This window comes from Meriones unguiculatus, chromosome X (genome assembly GCF_030254825.1).
Source record: "Meriones unguiculatus strain TT.TT164.6M chromosome X, Bangor_MerUng_6.1, whole genome shotgun sequence".
Lineage (NCBI taxonomy): Eukaryota > Metazoa > Chordata > Mammalia > Rodentia > Muridae > Meriones > Meriones unguiculatus.
In genome coordinates, this window is record NC_083369.1 from 62,028,790 (window position 1) to 62,043,890 (window position 15,101).

At 40.4% G+C, this 15,101-nt stretch overlaps 1 pseudogene; it reads right to left on the bottom strand.

Annotated features, from left to right (window-relative positions):
* Window positions 1-425: 425 nt before the first annotated feature.
* LOC110543590 (transcriptional adapter 3-like) overlaps window positions 426-15,101 on the bottom strand; it is a 47,453-nt pseudogene continuing 32,777 nt past the window's right edge.

The window sequence follows — 15,101 nt, forward strand, 5'->3', positions numbered from 1 at the left end:
AAGATCAACCAGCCTTTACTTTCACTTTAATCTCATTGTTAACAAATCACTTTATTTCATTCCAAGTCATGTTTTGGGAAATGTTAATATGTCTTCTATCATGCTATTCATTCATTCATTCACTCATTCATTCATTATTCTGATTCTGATAATGAATTTGTACTTCTCTTCAAACAAAACAAAACACCACAGCCACTTTATTCTTATGGTTGTACTTTACAAAACCACAAGGGAGAAGTTCTTGAGGGAGAAGTGTTTGGGAGATGATAAGAGGGAAAGGGAAACAGGAACAACTGGCTGCTCATCTGGGGCACCAGATAGAAGCTAGGTCCAGGCCAGCACAGGAAGGCCTTGTATGATGGCTACACAAGCTCAACTGAGTGGCTTGAGAGTATTTCAGCCCTGAGACTGTTGTTATTTGGTGGTCAGCCTCTGGCTGAGGCCAAGGACATAGCCAGCAGCAAGTGAGGCTGCTTTAGGATACTCTCCCTCTCCTTCAGGGTCTTCCAGGCCTGGTCCTTTTCCTTCTTCGTGGGGGTGCACATCTTCTGAAGGACAACCATGATCTTGCTAAAGGCATCCATGACCTACTTGTCTGCCACGCAGACCTCTTGCCTCATCTCCTGCTGGCTCACCACCTGCTTTGCTAACTCAGCAGGCTATGCTTCTTGGTGCGATTGTGTGCACTGAGTGCCTTCAGTTCTGCCTGCTATTTGAACAACGCAGTAAGGGCCTTATCCTGAGTCCTCAGCAGGCTGATCCTTGAACTCCAGGATGTCCTGGGCATTCAGCTACTCTTTGATGTGGCTCTCCAGGGACTTGGTATATGGCACACTAAAGGGCTTGTTCTGATTTGGGGAGAGGTGCTTGCTCCATCAGCCCCTGATTCCCAGAGATGTCAGGAATACAAGAGTCTTCCATGGGGAAATAACATTTTCCTCCACCAGGGCCTGCAGTAGGCACTGTGACAGGGCAGCAAAGGGACAACCATATCCTGGCTGCTCATGGTGGGCCTCAGACTTCTTCAGCAGGTCATCCGCATCTTTTGTGTCCAATTTGGTCAGTGGTCGCAGGAGGCCTTTCTTCTTGTCAGCCGCAGCTGCTGCTTGAACCCCATCTTTCTGCTCCTCTAGAAGATCCTCTTGTGTCCAGCACTGGGAGTAGTGTCTCACCAGTGTGTGTGTGTGTGTGGGGGGGAATCTTATAATGTTCAGCTTCATCTTCAAGGGGCTTCAGGAGCTCCTCTAGTGTTCATACCTCCTCACTGGTGATGTCAGCACAATAGGGCTCCACAGAGGCCCAGAACCTCTTGTGAGCATTATTTTTAGGGATCCAAGGCATGTCAGTTAGGTCATCAGTAAATTCATATTTTTGGATTTGAGGTTGAATGTTTTTGGATTTTGATCATCCTGGACCAGGGCCTGGCTATGTCCTGTCTTCCCTTCCAGTTTCTGTTTCTTTGGTTTCCCGTGTTTTGTGGGAGCACCAAGCTCATGGTCTCCATAGAGCTTCAGGAATCATCAGCCACCATTCTTATCCTGCCTATCAGTAAGGATCTGGGCTTTGGCTTCCAATATAGTCACCTGCTTGCAGAGGAAAGCAGCATCTCAAGCTTCAGATGCAGGGTGTCCAGTTCCTCGATACCAATGCCATCATCCTCAGAACAGTGCAGCACTGTCGTTTACCAGTGACATAGCTTCAGGTGGTCCACAGACTTGAACTCATGAACTCATGAAACAGAAATGGGTCCCTCCATGGAATGTTCTGCTTACAAGATGATGCTTGTTTGGTACCTGGCACATAAATAGGCCTTTTTTATTTTGTTGTTGTAGTCCTTTTTGGTCTTTCAAGACAAGCTTTTTCTGTGTAACAGAGCCCAGGCTGGCCTTGAACTCACAAAGATTGACTGCCTCTGCCTCCTGAGTGCTAGGATTAAAGGCATACACCACAACCCCTGGCCCCAATTTGTACTTCTTAATTTCAGAGGAAAGCTAATGTAAGGCTGATTTTTTATGCTGATACTCTGGTTGCTATGACAACTAGGTTATGCTCTCTAAGGACAAGAGGTAAAACCACTTTCCAAGAATATTTATAAGCAACTATAACAAGCTTTTTGGTATCTATGATCACTATGAAAAAAGACAGACAGACACACATAAACACACACACAGAGGGACAGAAACAGAGACAGAGAATATATATCTGTGTTTCTCTCTTTTGTTGTTTCAGTCAGTGAAATATTTTCTTGACAATATGGTTTTGATCCCTTCCCTCATTTCCCAACCCCTGCCACAGTCATGTAACTTGAGAGACATTAGCTATCATGAGAGGAGATGTAAGCAGCTGAGTCACCAGTTACTCTATGTCCCAAAATAATCCATCACCTGTGCAGGGAGTGCCTAATTAGCCTTTGATTTTTGCCATTGGATTCTACTAGTGGACATAGAACACAATTTTTAAAAGGTAAAGACCCCAAACTCTCTAATTTTAAAAATTCTGGAAAAAAATTTTAATGTTAGCATTATGTTGTAAAAATTCCGCTAACAAAATGGGCACTACTAAAGACAATAAAATGTTAATAAAGATCCAAATTCTCCCTAAGCTGCCTTATAGATTGGACATCAAAATCATTATCAAAGTGTCATATGGAAACAAAGACTCAAAGAAGTAAGCAAAAAAAATAAATGTTTTTATATTTGAACAGAGAAAAACAATTTTGGAAAAGTAACAAGCATGTGGACTGGAAGAAGGAAGATAAGATTCATTTCAATAGGGTCTGTTTGTACAGAATTCTCTCAGCTGTGACTGCCCAGTGAGGAATGTTCTTCATTTTCTGGTAGAAAGAGTACATATCCTACATCAAAGCCTAAATTTTCTGACTACAGAAAGAAATTGGGAAATACAAATGTTCCTTTCACTTATTCTAAAGAAGGCATATAGTTGCAATGTTATGTTATACATATTTTTCAATCACGTCATTATAAACTGTATGTTATCTATAAGTAAGTAACTTACTTGCTCATTTTAAGCAAAAATTAATTCAAGAAGCCTTACTTTTCCAAAAATTACAGGATAAGCATACTATGAGGTATACACCCAAAGAAGGTAAGTAACATAGAGGATCCAAGGGAGGATGGAAAAATCCCACTCAGAAGTGGAGATAGAATAGACAGAGGTAATGGCTGAAGAGAGAGAACAAGGTAAGAGAGGAAGCACAGAGTTAAGAGGCTGGAGATCAGACCTGAGGAGAGCAAGGGTGACAGGACAGAAGGCTTGTAGAGAAAAGAGAAACTAAGGGTGAGGACATCTCTGTGACAAGCTGGAAACCTAAGTTAGGGTAGGCCTCTGGAAGGATATGAGGGGGATTCAAGCAGAGACTCCTAGTAGCAGAGGCCATAGAGACTGAAGAGGACACTCTCTACCTAGACTAGTCTCATAGCATAAGGAGGAGAACAACCCACCAACAAAAACTTTGACCCAAAATTTACCCTGCCTACAAGATGTGCAGTGATAAAGATATAGCAGATAGCAGAGATTGAGGGAATGCCCAACCAATGCCTGGCACAACCGAAGACCCACCCTACTGGAGAGGGCCAGCCCCAGACACTATGGATGACATAGTGTGCCAACGTTGTAGAAAGGAGCCTAACAGAGTTGTCCTACAAGAGGTGCTATCTAGCAGCACCTCAAAACAGATGCCAGGCTTCACAGCCAAGTATTAGGTGATGTGTAAAGAATCTGGTGAAAACGTAGGAGGGAAGAGATGAGGACCTGCAGGTGACAGGAGCTCCACAAAAAGACCAACAGAGCCAACTAATGAGGGCCCAGAGGGGCTTCCTGAGACTTGAAGCATCAACCTAGGACCATGTATGAACTGGACTTAGACCCCCCACGCCCACAAAGATGTAGCAGATGGGCAGCATATGCCTCACAGGGGTCCTCTAGTAAGGGAAGTGGGGACTGCATTGGACAGGCACTCAGTTGCCCCTGGTGAGACAGACACAATTGCCTCAGTTCCCCCTAGTGGGACTGCTTTGCCAGGCCGCAGGGGAAGAGGACATGCTCAGGCCTGATGCAACTTGATGAGCTGGGGTGGATGGGAAAAGGAGCTCCCCTTTTCTGAAGAAAAGAGAGGGAGGAAGCAATGAGGATGGGACTGGAAGGTGAGGAGGGATGGGGCTACAGCAAGGATATAAAGTGAATAAAAATTAAATGATAAAACAATAAGAAAGGTACCAGGTTATAATGAAAGAGATATAATAGTGGCATGCCCAATAAACCGCAGAGTCTAAACCCAAATTTATAAAAACTTTGTTTAGTTGATTAAAAGTTACTAAACTAATTAGAAAAAAAATCCTACAGTAAATTTCAGTGAGCAATGAAGTATTTACAGGGTAAGTCCAATTTAATACAGGGAAGGTTCCAACCTGAAGAACGGTGCTAGGTAAATACCACAAATACTAATGATTTTCGTGAGCAAATATTTTGGAATAATGACCTAAAAGACTTATGAGCATATAGTACTGACTCAAAATAACTGGCTGTAGGAAGGACTGGATTAACTCTGTGTGGGCAAACTCTTATGTTAATAGCTTTACATAGGTTTATCACAAGTTAGAAATAGTATTAATTGTAGGGGAGGAAGCAGAAATTACATTAGTGTAAAACATTGCACATGTATTTTCTTTACAGGTTGTAATACTGGATTCTTTCCCTATGCTATCCACTCCATTAGCAATATATGCACTAGCGTTCTTGCTCTGTCTGTTATAAAGTTGTGCACTAAACGTGGGGTTATATACTTTATTCTCAGTGCTAAAACATCAGACTCTGGAAAAGTATGATTGTGCAGCTCTTTTATTGTGGCACCGGGACTCATTCATTTGTACTTTTTATTCTTAATGTATATTTTATTAATGTTTGAGAATATTGTACAATGTGTTTTTGATCATTTTTCACCCCCCTCCCCAACTCCTCCAGATGCGACCATTCTTGAAAACAAGGACAGCAGAATGATAGTAGTAGGGTCTGCCTTTGAGGCTTATGACCCATGTAGTCAGAGAGGCTTGGACCAACAATGATATAGTTCCTTTTTCTTAATTAAAAATTTAAAAAATGTATGTGGTGCTTTGCCTAAATACATGACTATGTGTGCAATAGATTGTGTGACTATTGGCAGTGTGAGTTTAGAGAGAAGAGGATAACCTGGAACTGGAATTTTGGATGGCTGTAGGCACCTTGTGTTTGCTGGCTATTAGATCTGGAAACTGCAGATGACCAGACAGTGCTCTTATCCACTGAGCCATCCCCAAAGCCTGCAGTTAATTTGACCATTACAGTATTAAATACATATGTATATACACATATATACAGATAAATACCCATTTTTTTCTTGTTTAATATTTTTTAATTTTTTAATATTAGTTAAAGTTTATTAACTTTCTGTCCCATCTGTAGCCCACTCCCTCATTCCCTCCCAATCCCACCCTCCCTCCCTCATCTCCCCCCTGCCCCTCTCTAAGTCCACTGATAGGGGAGGTCCTCCTCCACTTCCATCTAACTCTAGGTCTCTTCAGGACTGGCTGCATATTCCTCCTCTGTGGCCTAGCAAGGCTGCTCCTCCCTTGGGGGGATGTCGGGGGAGGTCAAAGAGCCAGCCCCTGAGTTCATGTCAGAGACAGTCCCTGTTCCCTAACTAGGGAACCCACTTGGATACTGAGCTGCCATGGGCTACATCTGAGCAGGGGTTTAGGTTATATCCAAACATGGTCCTTGGTTGGAGTATCAGTCTCAGGAAAGATCCCTGGTGCCCAGATATATTTGGTCCTTGTGGAGCTCTTGTCCTCTCCAGGTCATATTAACTCCCCTGTCTTTCATATCATTCCCTGCACTCTGCCGAAGGTTTGGTTATGAGTCTCAGCATCTGCTTTGATACACTGCCAGGTAGAATATTTCAGAGGCCCTCTGTGGTAAGCTACTATCCTGTTACTTGTTTTTTCCTATATCCAATGTCCATCCCCAATACCCATCATATGATCATTAAATTTTCCAGTGAAGCTATTGTTTTTCATGTTCACTGGCCATTGTTTTCTTATGTCCCTATCTGGAACTGAGGAGTCACAAAAGGCCCATTTGTTGTTCTCCATGCAGCCAGTGACAAATGCATATAATTACACATGCATATAATCATCAGCAGGCAATTTACGTGCTCACAACTAAAGGCTCTGATGTTCCTGCAGACCAGATGTGGCTCCTGTGACCACAGATTACTTTTAATTCTTGACCCAGGTACTTATTTTTACATCTGAGGTGAACCAAGGTGTCTTTTTGTGTCCTCCAACCAAAGATAGCACAGGGGCAATGCTGACCTTTTGACTCTCTCAGGAAAGGACGCTAGGAGAGAGAACAGCTGAAGAAAACACTTTATCTCCATGCTCCTCTGAAGTGGCAGAGCCATGCTTAATCCCCAGTTGCCATTCTAAATAGTTCTCTCATGAGAAATGTTACACAGGGAGCTGCACCACCCGTCTCACACTCAGGAGAGGCTGTCAGCCAGGATGGACTTGGGGTGCTCACCTCGTTTTCTGTTTACAGACAGAAGTTGGAAAGTATTCTAGACTGTATGCATACATGATGGGAAAGTATTGTAGGCTTTGTTTCCAGGATGGACTTGGGGTGCTCACCTCGTTTTCTGTTTACAGACAGAAGTTGGAAAGTATTCTAGACTGTATGCACACATGATGGGAAAGTATTGTAGGCTTTGTTTCTGCACATGAAGTTGTCTAGGGCTGGCTTTCCTCTGAGTCCCACAAAGAACAAGGTGGAATCGCATGTTTAATAGTTCTTTTTCTCAGCAATGTGACCAAATAGTTGACAAACTGAAGGCAGTACGAGTTAAGCCAGCCCTCCAACAATTACTGGAAAAGAGAGACCATGATTTGAGGGGAAGGAAGGAGAAGAGGTAAATGGGAAGAGTTAGAGAGAGAAGAGGGGAGGAAGAAATGTTATAATTAACTTCTAATCTCAACAAAAGAAAAATAAACCTAAGGAAGGAAAGAGATGCATTTTCATCTGAAAAATGGAAAAATACACCTAAGGAAGGAAAGAGATTCATTTCAGCTGAGAGTACAGAAGAATTCTATACATTGTGTCAGCTTGCTCCATGGTGCAACATGGAAACAGAGAAATGTGCACAGCTGACATTTTCTCTTTTGATTTTACTCCTCCTCCTCATTTTCACATGTTTTTAATCTCTGTGTATTTTTTGTTCTTTTGTTTGTTTGTTTGTTTCTACTAGGAAGTTCTGTAGCTTGGATGGCCCAGAACTCACTATGTACCTATAGATAACCTTGAACTCAAAACAGTCCTCCTCTCAACTTGATGACTGATGGAGCTACGGGTGTGAGCCACCAAGCATTCATAGAGAGCTTGTTTGCTCCTTTATTGAATTTTATTAATAGGAAGGGTGATAAAGTATGTCATGTCAGCCAGGCAGGAGACAAACTCACTATGTAGCAAAGGCTGGCCCTAAACTCTCCATCCTTCTGCTTTCTTCTCCCAGTGCTTAGGATCACCACATGCTTCATGAGGCCAATGCACATTCTCCCTAATTATTCAGACTGAGGATACATCCCATGGTTGGTGCCCTTCACACTCAGAGTTGCCCTTCCCACTCAGCTAAACATCTCTCAGAACACTCTCCGGAGACCCAGTGACTCAAAATGCCAGAGGCAAGTTTTAATTCAATCAAACTGACAATGAAAGTTATCCATCACAATCAAGAAGGGGATGGCAAGGACAATTGTCTCTGCTCTTTAAATCTGGGAGAAGTGGTTCTCAACTCTATACTGAATGTATTTGTGGACACTGATGCATGTCTGTGCTTCTGGTCAAAGCCATAAAGTTGCTTCCAGAAGCACCCTCCTCTGCCTTGTGCGTGTAAAACGCATAAGGCTGTGTTGCTGTCTCTTGCTGCTGTGGAGACTTTAGCGTTGCCTGTGGGAAAAGGAAAACTCCAAGAATGAGACTTTGAAGTGTATCTGTCATTGATTTATAGACTCATCTGTGTCGATTGTCTCGGCAAGGTCAGAAATCAGCATGTGGCTGCTTCCTTGGCACCAGGAGACTTTGATGAGTCTAAGTTCTGGCTTCATGGTTTTGGTCCATAGTGTCCCGAGAGGTCAGAGATATCCCACTCACAGCAAAAGGAACCTATCTGTGTGACAACCCTGGAGGCTGCTGTTACAAGAATATGTCACTTTCCATTTTATGTATTACTCAGAGGGCAAAATCCTTTCCCTCATATCTCCTTGGCTCTGTGATCTGCACCAAGTCCCCATAAGTTCAGATTCTGACACTCTCTGCTACAGCCTTCACTCCCACGGAGCTTCAATGAGTCATAACAGAGACCTCTGAGTCTGCCTGAGTGTTAGTATTGATATTGTGAGGATAAAATTAATACACCCCGGGGAAGAGTTCTCCATCTTGAGACTCAAGGGCTATGGTGATTTGTCCATCTACTGCTGCAGTGATTTATGCCAGGGTTTGCACGGCCCAGCAGTGAGCAGGGATAACTTGAGCTCCTGTGTTTCATAGGTGATGACCACACTCCCCTGACAAGTTAGTCAGAAAAACTTTAGGTTGTGACTGTGGCTGGCCAGTTGTACCAACTACAGAAGCCTCTTGTCACAGAAATCACCGAGGCAAGGAACAATGTGAATGTCATTAACTTTCCATATATCCTTGGCATCCTTGAGTCTGGGTATTTGCTTTGCCAATCACCAGGGCAAAGTTGGAGCTTCCCAATGGTGACCTGCTCTTCCTACCAAGCAGGGGAAATGATGGAAGCAAATAATTCCCAAGAATGATTCTGAAGGGCAATAGAGTCTGAAGGGCAATAAGAGCCTCTGAACAATCCTAAACTGCTGACATTATATAGTGTCTGAAAATCATGTCTCATAAAAGGCCATCACATCAATAAGGCAGTTTATTCCTGGATGTGGTCCTCAGGTCTTGACTTGGTATGGCTTGAGTGACGGATGGCTCAATGATGGTTCTGACCCTTAGATGGAATAACATAGATTTCCCAGCTAATGCTCACGGGGCCCTAAAGCAGGAAACACACAGCATGCTAGTGTTTATGTCTGCTGTCAATGAGGCTGTGCCTTGTGACTGGATAAGACGCATTTACAAGGGCAACGTTCTCAATTATGAATCAACTCCAGACCTACAAAAAGTCAGAGATGTTATTATGTGCGTGTGTGTGTGGGGGGGGGCTGTCTGTGTTTGGCAATTGACGTATTAGTTTTAGGATGCAGGTGCTTGCTTCTCCTTATTGTGTGGGAGAGAGGTTCTGGCAGCTCTTGCTGAGAGCAGCCTGAAGAAGCTGAGTCACCCATCAGTGTTTTCCCTTGCTTCATTCTGCAAGTAAAGGTGAGATGACTGCTGTGCTCAGGAGCCTTTGAATGTCTGCTTTCATGTATCAGATATCTCTGAACAAACCTTTAAAGATGTGTCATGAGTACCAGATAAATAACCAAAGCCATTAGGATAATAATATAAATATTAAAAAATTAATGTCACTGGGCTCCAATACTTTTGGTTAGAGGGGAAAAAAACTGGCTGGCCAGACAACACTCTAAGTTCATCATTACTTTACCATCGTTGTAAAATACTAGGTGCTTAAATATTTGGAAAATTCTTGTGTTAACATTTTGTGTTCTAATACAATACGATTTATCATTTTGAAGACCTAAGTTCTTAAAAAATCTATATTGTGAATTTTTCATGTGTAATTGAATTCTGTGCATCGCTTTCCTAAGCTTGCGGCATAAAGCACAGGTTTTCTAGCAAAGGCTCTTTCAGGTCACAGATATTTTTTTTTTTTTGATGTTGTTATGAACTCACTGTCCCATTGTCTGTGTACAAAGTATGCTTAATGGTTCTCAGAAGAAAAGTTTATCTAAAAAATCAGTTCAACATTCCTCAAATGTATTGATGCTCTGTCTGCCTGCCTCCTTTATCATCATTTGTACTTGAACCCTGGCTCTTACAGTTTGTTCGATGATAATGCCACAGGGCAAATGGAGCTCTAACCGAGAGTACAATGACCAACCTGTTTTCCCTCACATGCACTGCCCCACCTCAGACAAAAGCATTCTTCAACCAGTGCCATATTTTCCCTTAAGGACAGGAAAGATGTGCGGATGCTTACTTCTAAGTCTCAGAGAAACTGGGCTTCAAATCCTCCCAGACAGTTCAATAACATCATGTAGTGCCTTTCCTCAGCTCAGAGACACAACTCTGCTTCTCAGATAATTTCTATGAGGTCTTGTGGCTCATTGACAGCCAGTAAACCATGCTTGCTCAGGGGAATTTGGCTAGCTCATTATTCCTCACTATTCACATGTTACAAGTCTAGTATCTCCCTTGTCAGTCTATTTTTTTTGCTACTTTTTTATATAGTTTATTTTTAGTCATTGTTTTATTAATTACAGTTTATTCACTTTATATCCCAGCTGTTGCCCCCTCCCTTGTCTCCTCCCTATCTCACCCTCCCTCTCTCTTATCCTCCCATACCCCTCTCCTAGTCCACTGATAGGGGAGGTCCTCCTCCCATTCCACCTGATCCTAGCCTATCAGGTCTCATTAGGACTGGCTGCATTGTCTTCATCTGTGACCTGGCAAAGCAGCACCCCCCCTCAGAGGGAGGTGATCAAAGAGCAAGCCAATCAGTTCATGTCAGAGACAGTCCCTCTTACCATTACTAGGGTACCCACTTGGACACTGAGCTGCCATGGACTTCACCTGTGCAAGGGTTCTAGGTTATCTCCATGAATGGTCCTTGGTTAGAGTATCAGTCTCAGAAAATACACCTGAACCCAGATATTTTGTTCTGTTGCTCTCCTTGTGGAGCTCCTGTCCCCTCTAGGTCTTACTATCTCCCCCTTCTTTCTTAAGATTCCCTGCACTCTGCCTAAAGTTTGGCTGTGAGTCTCAGCCTCTCCTTTGATACCCTGCTGGATAGAGTCTTTCAGAGGCCTTCTGTGATAGGCTCCTGTCCTAGTCCTTGTTTCCTCCCTCTTCAGATTCCCTTCCAGTTTGCCTTTCTGAATGAGGATTTAATATCTTACCCAGGGCCCTCTTTCTTGTTTAGCTTCTTTAGGTGTACAGATTGTAGTATAATTATCCTAAGCCTCCTTCAACTGACAAAATGATAATAAAAATATTTTTCATATGCACAATGGAATTCTATCTAACTGTAAATAAGAAATGAAATCATGAAATTTTCAGGTAAATTGGTGGAACTAGAATACATTATACCAAGTGAGGTTAAACACAACAAAAAAGTCACAGGGTCTTCCTTATCTATAGATTCTAGTTCTAAATCTTTAGATTTGGATATATAACCATGAATAACTACACAAGTCAAGAAATTAGAAAGGGACCACAGGGTAAGGTGTGTATAAAGAGAAAAGAAAAACACACAACACTAAGGATCTCCTAAAAACAAGAATACTTTTATTTTTAATACATATATGAAGTGTAATTGGAATTATGTTCCACATAATTCTCCTGATAATGCTCCTCCCAAGACTCATAGATTATTTACAAAAATATCCCCAGTGCTAGGCATAAGAAGTGATTATATTTTCTCCTCAAATGTTTGAAACAGTGATATTTTGAAGAAAAACTTTTACTAACTCAAATATACTTAAATATTAAAAAATATTTATAAAACATAAGAAAATTATACTTAAAAATGAAACATACCTTCTAGTTGTTGCTCATGAAAGTCCAAGAGACTCCCAAAACAATATAAGCTATTGCTGTTGCCTTCCAGAACTTGAAAATAAGAGCCTATTGCCGAGGACCCCTCATACTTGAGACATAGGAAGAGTCAACATGGAATTGCCAAAAAAAAAAAAATCAATCAAACAAACAAAAAACTCCTTTTCTGAGGGCTAGTTCTCATATTATCCAAAAGTACTATATAAGTTGCAAAAGAAAAAAGTGAGCATCTTAATATTCCCACTCAGCTATAATACCTATAAGCTACAGGAATGATGATGAGCCCAGAAAGATATCTCCAATGGTGCAGTCATTTACTCTGGGGGTAACCAAAAGCTGCTGAATTGGATTTAAAACCTATTTGCAGGAGGAAATTCATGCTTGGTATTGTAAATCTTTCCAGCTACCTAAGAGTAGTAAGTAATAGGAGGAAAACCTACTATTGTCATTTTCCTAAGCCAATATAATTTCTAACTGTATTCTAAATACTTATCCTTATACAACACATAAATGCAATTCTCACTCCTCACCAAAGAAGCATCATTTTGTGACAGAAAGAAACCATTGCAGAAATCTGAAAATTGTCAAAAAACAGAGAATAAGTGATTGTGGAGTGCTCAAAACCAATTGACACATCTAGAACATAACCCCTATACCTGAGGCTCCATTAAAATTGCAGACCTCATCTACTCAAGGTAAGCTCTCTAATGTAGAGTTTTGTATTCAGCACTTTTTATTATTTTATAATTTATTTGACCTCTTTTTTTTTTATAATTTTGAGATAGAGTCTCACCAAGTTGCCCAAACTGACCCTAACTTTGCTATCCTCTATCAGCCTTCTGCACAGTTTGAATTACACATATACACCATCATTCCTGGTTAAGCATGAGATTTCACACTGATGCTGATGACTGTCTTCTATGAATTCTATTTATATACATTCCTTCAATGTTTCTGCTTTCAGTATAAATGTTGTTTTCATCTTTACTAATTTACCTGTTTAATGATTAGAAAAATATAAACTTTAATTCTTTTGTTGAAAAAAACTTCAGTAGTTATTGTAACTAAGAATCAAGGAGATTCTCTATAAATAATTGCTTCTACATGTCTTCAGATTTTACTTCTACCCATATGTGTTTAGACAAAATATCAGAGGCACTGAAATTGTACATGCTATTTAATATTTAATATTACTACTTAATTTCCTCTTCTATGTATGAAAATCTTTTCCTAGTAAGTTTAATATGTATGTATATTATAGTTATGTTCTGATGACAAAGCAATGCATGTTTGAAAGAAACAAACATAAGGAAAGTATGCTAAACAATATAATTTTGCTTTTCCCTCACAATATTAAATATAATTTCTAGATATTTTACTTTTCATATTCTGCACTAGTAGGAATAACTCTTCTCTGCCTCTAGATAAAGAGAAGTACATATAAATGACAGAAAGGGGGATAAAGATATATAAATATCATATCTTCCACATATCAATACTATGTTAATCAGCACCATATTAAGTAATATCAGAACTATATTTGTCAATACTATGTTATCTAGTATCAATACTATATTAACAACACCATGTGTTTTAGTTTTGTTTCATGTTACTGTGATAAAATATTCTGGGGTCAAAGCAATTTAAGAGAGAAAAAGTTATGTTAGCTCACCATTTCATGTTATAGTCCATTATATCAGGGAAGTCACAGCAACAAAAGCCTGAGGAAATGGCCACATTATGTCCCCAGTAAGAAGAAAAGGGCAATTGATGCGTACATGCTTACTTTCTTCCGTTCTAAACAGTTCAGGACCTAAATGCAAGGAATGGTGCTGCCTACTTTTAGGCTGAGCATTTGCATATTAATTAAACACAATTCCCCAAAGACATAAGCCATAGGCCAACCTGATCATTTTTTTGCATTAAAATGGTAATTTAATAATTAGCTTAATTACTTCAGCTCTTTTTTTTTTCATTATGATTTGATCTTTATTTTTTGATGCAGTTTTCTTTTTTATTTTATTTTATTTTATTAATTACATTTTATTCAATTTGTATCCCCCCATAAGCCCCTCCATCCTCCCCTCCCGATCCCACCCTCCCTCCCCTTTCTGCATGCATGCCACTCCCCAAGTCCACTGATAGGGGAGGTTCTCCTTTCCTTTCTGATCTTAGTCTATCAGTTCATAACCTAGAACCCCTGCACAGATGTAGCACATGGCAGTTCAGTGTCCAAGTGGGTTACATAGTAATGGGAAGAGGGACTGCCTCTGACATAATCTGATTGGCCTGCTCTTTGATCACCTCCCCCTGGGGGGAAGCAGCCTTACCAGGCCATAGTAGAGGACAATGTGGCCAACCTGATCTTAAAAATTGCTCATGGAGACTTTCTTCCCAGGCAATTCTACATTGTGTCAAGTTCACAAGGCTATCATTTTCCAACCCCCACCATCCCTTTCACTTAATTGTGTTCTGCAGTTATTCCAGATTATATACTCAAAATTGAAAATTTTGAACTAGGAGCGACAGATGACAGAAAATACACATTCATTCTTTGTGAATGCCTGCATCGTTCTATAATCTGGTGTGAATTGTCACTTTCTAGGTATTTACTGCTGTTCAGATGAATTAATTCTTGATTATGGAATTTCTGATTTGATTTAAACAATTTTAAAAGTTAAATTGTTTTAGAACTTCTAAAACAACTTTAGAAAATTTGTGGCTGCAATAAATACCTTTGTGAAACTCCAGATGCTTCTCTAGGAGACAAGTTTGAGACAAACTTGTGTCTTCAAGATAAGTCTTCTTACAAATCCTGATATACACCATAAACATAAGGAAGTTGGTTTAAAGGTCCCATGAACCCAAATTATTATGAGACTACCAAGCAATTAAGTACAAACCTTGATGTCATTATATACAAACTGTTCTGTTGTAATTCCTTGTACCTTGTCACCTTATGGCATTATATACTGTCATTTTAAATTTACTTTGTTTCTTGGAATGAAAGTTAAATAAGATTATTACCTCAAAGTTAGCTGAAAAATGTGTAGCTAAGCCAGTCCTAATTGAAAAGACATATATTCTCATAACTTTTAAACCCTGCCTTTCCAACCTCTGTTACTCTGAACTCACTATGAATTTATGTGATGGATCCATAAATAAGAAATGTTTAGTTTTAAAACATGTAACCTGTTGTATTTTAGAATTCATCTGTTTCTGTGATTGATTGCCTTTTTGACTATGAGGTAATTCATTTTCTGGGAGCTTTGTCTCAGAGATATAAAAAGACCATACAATAAGCAGTGGCA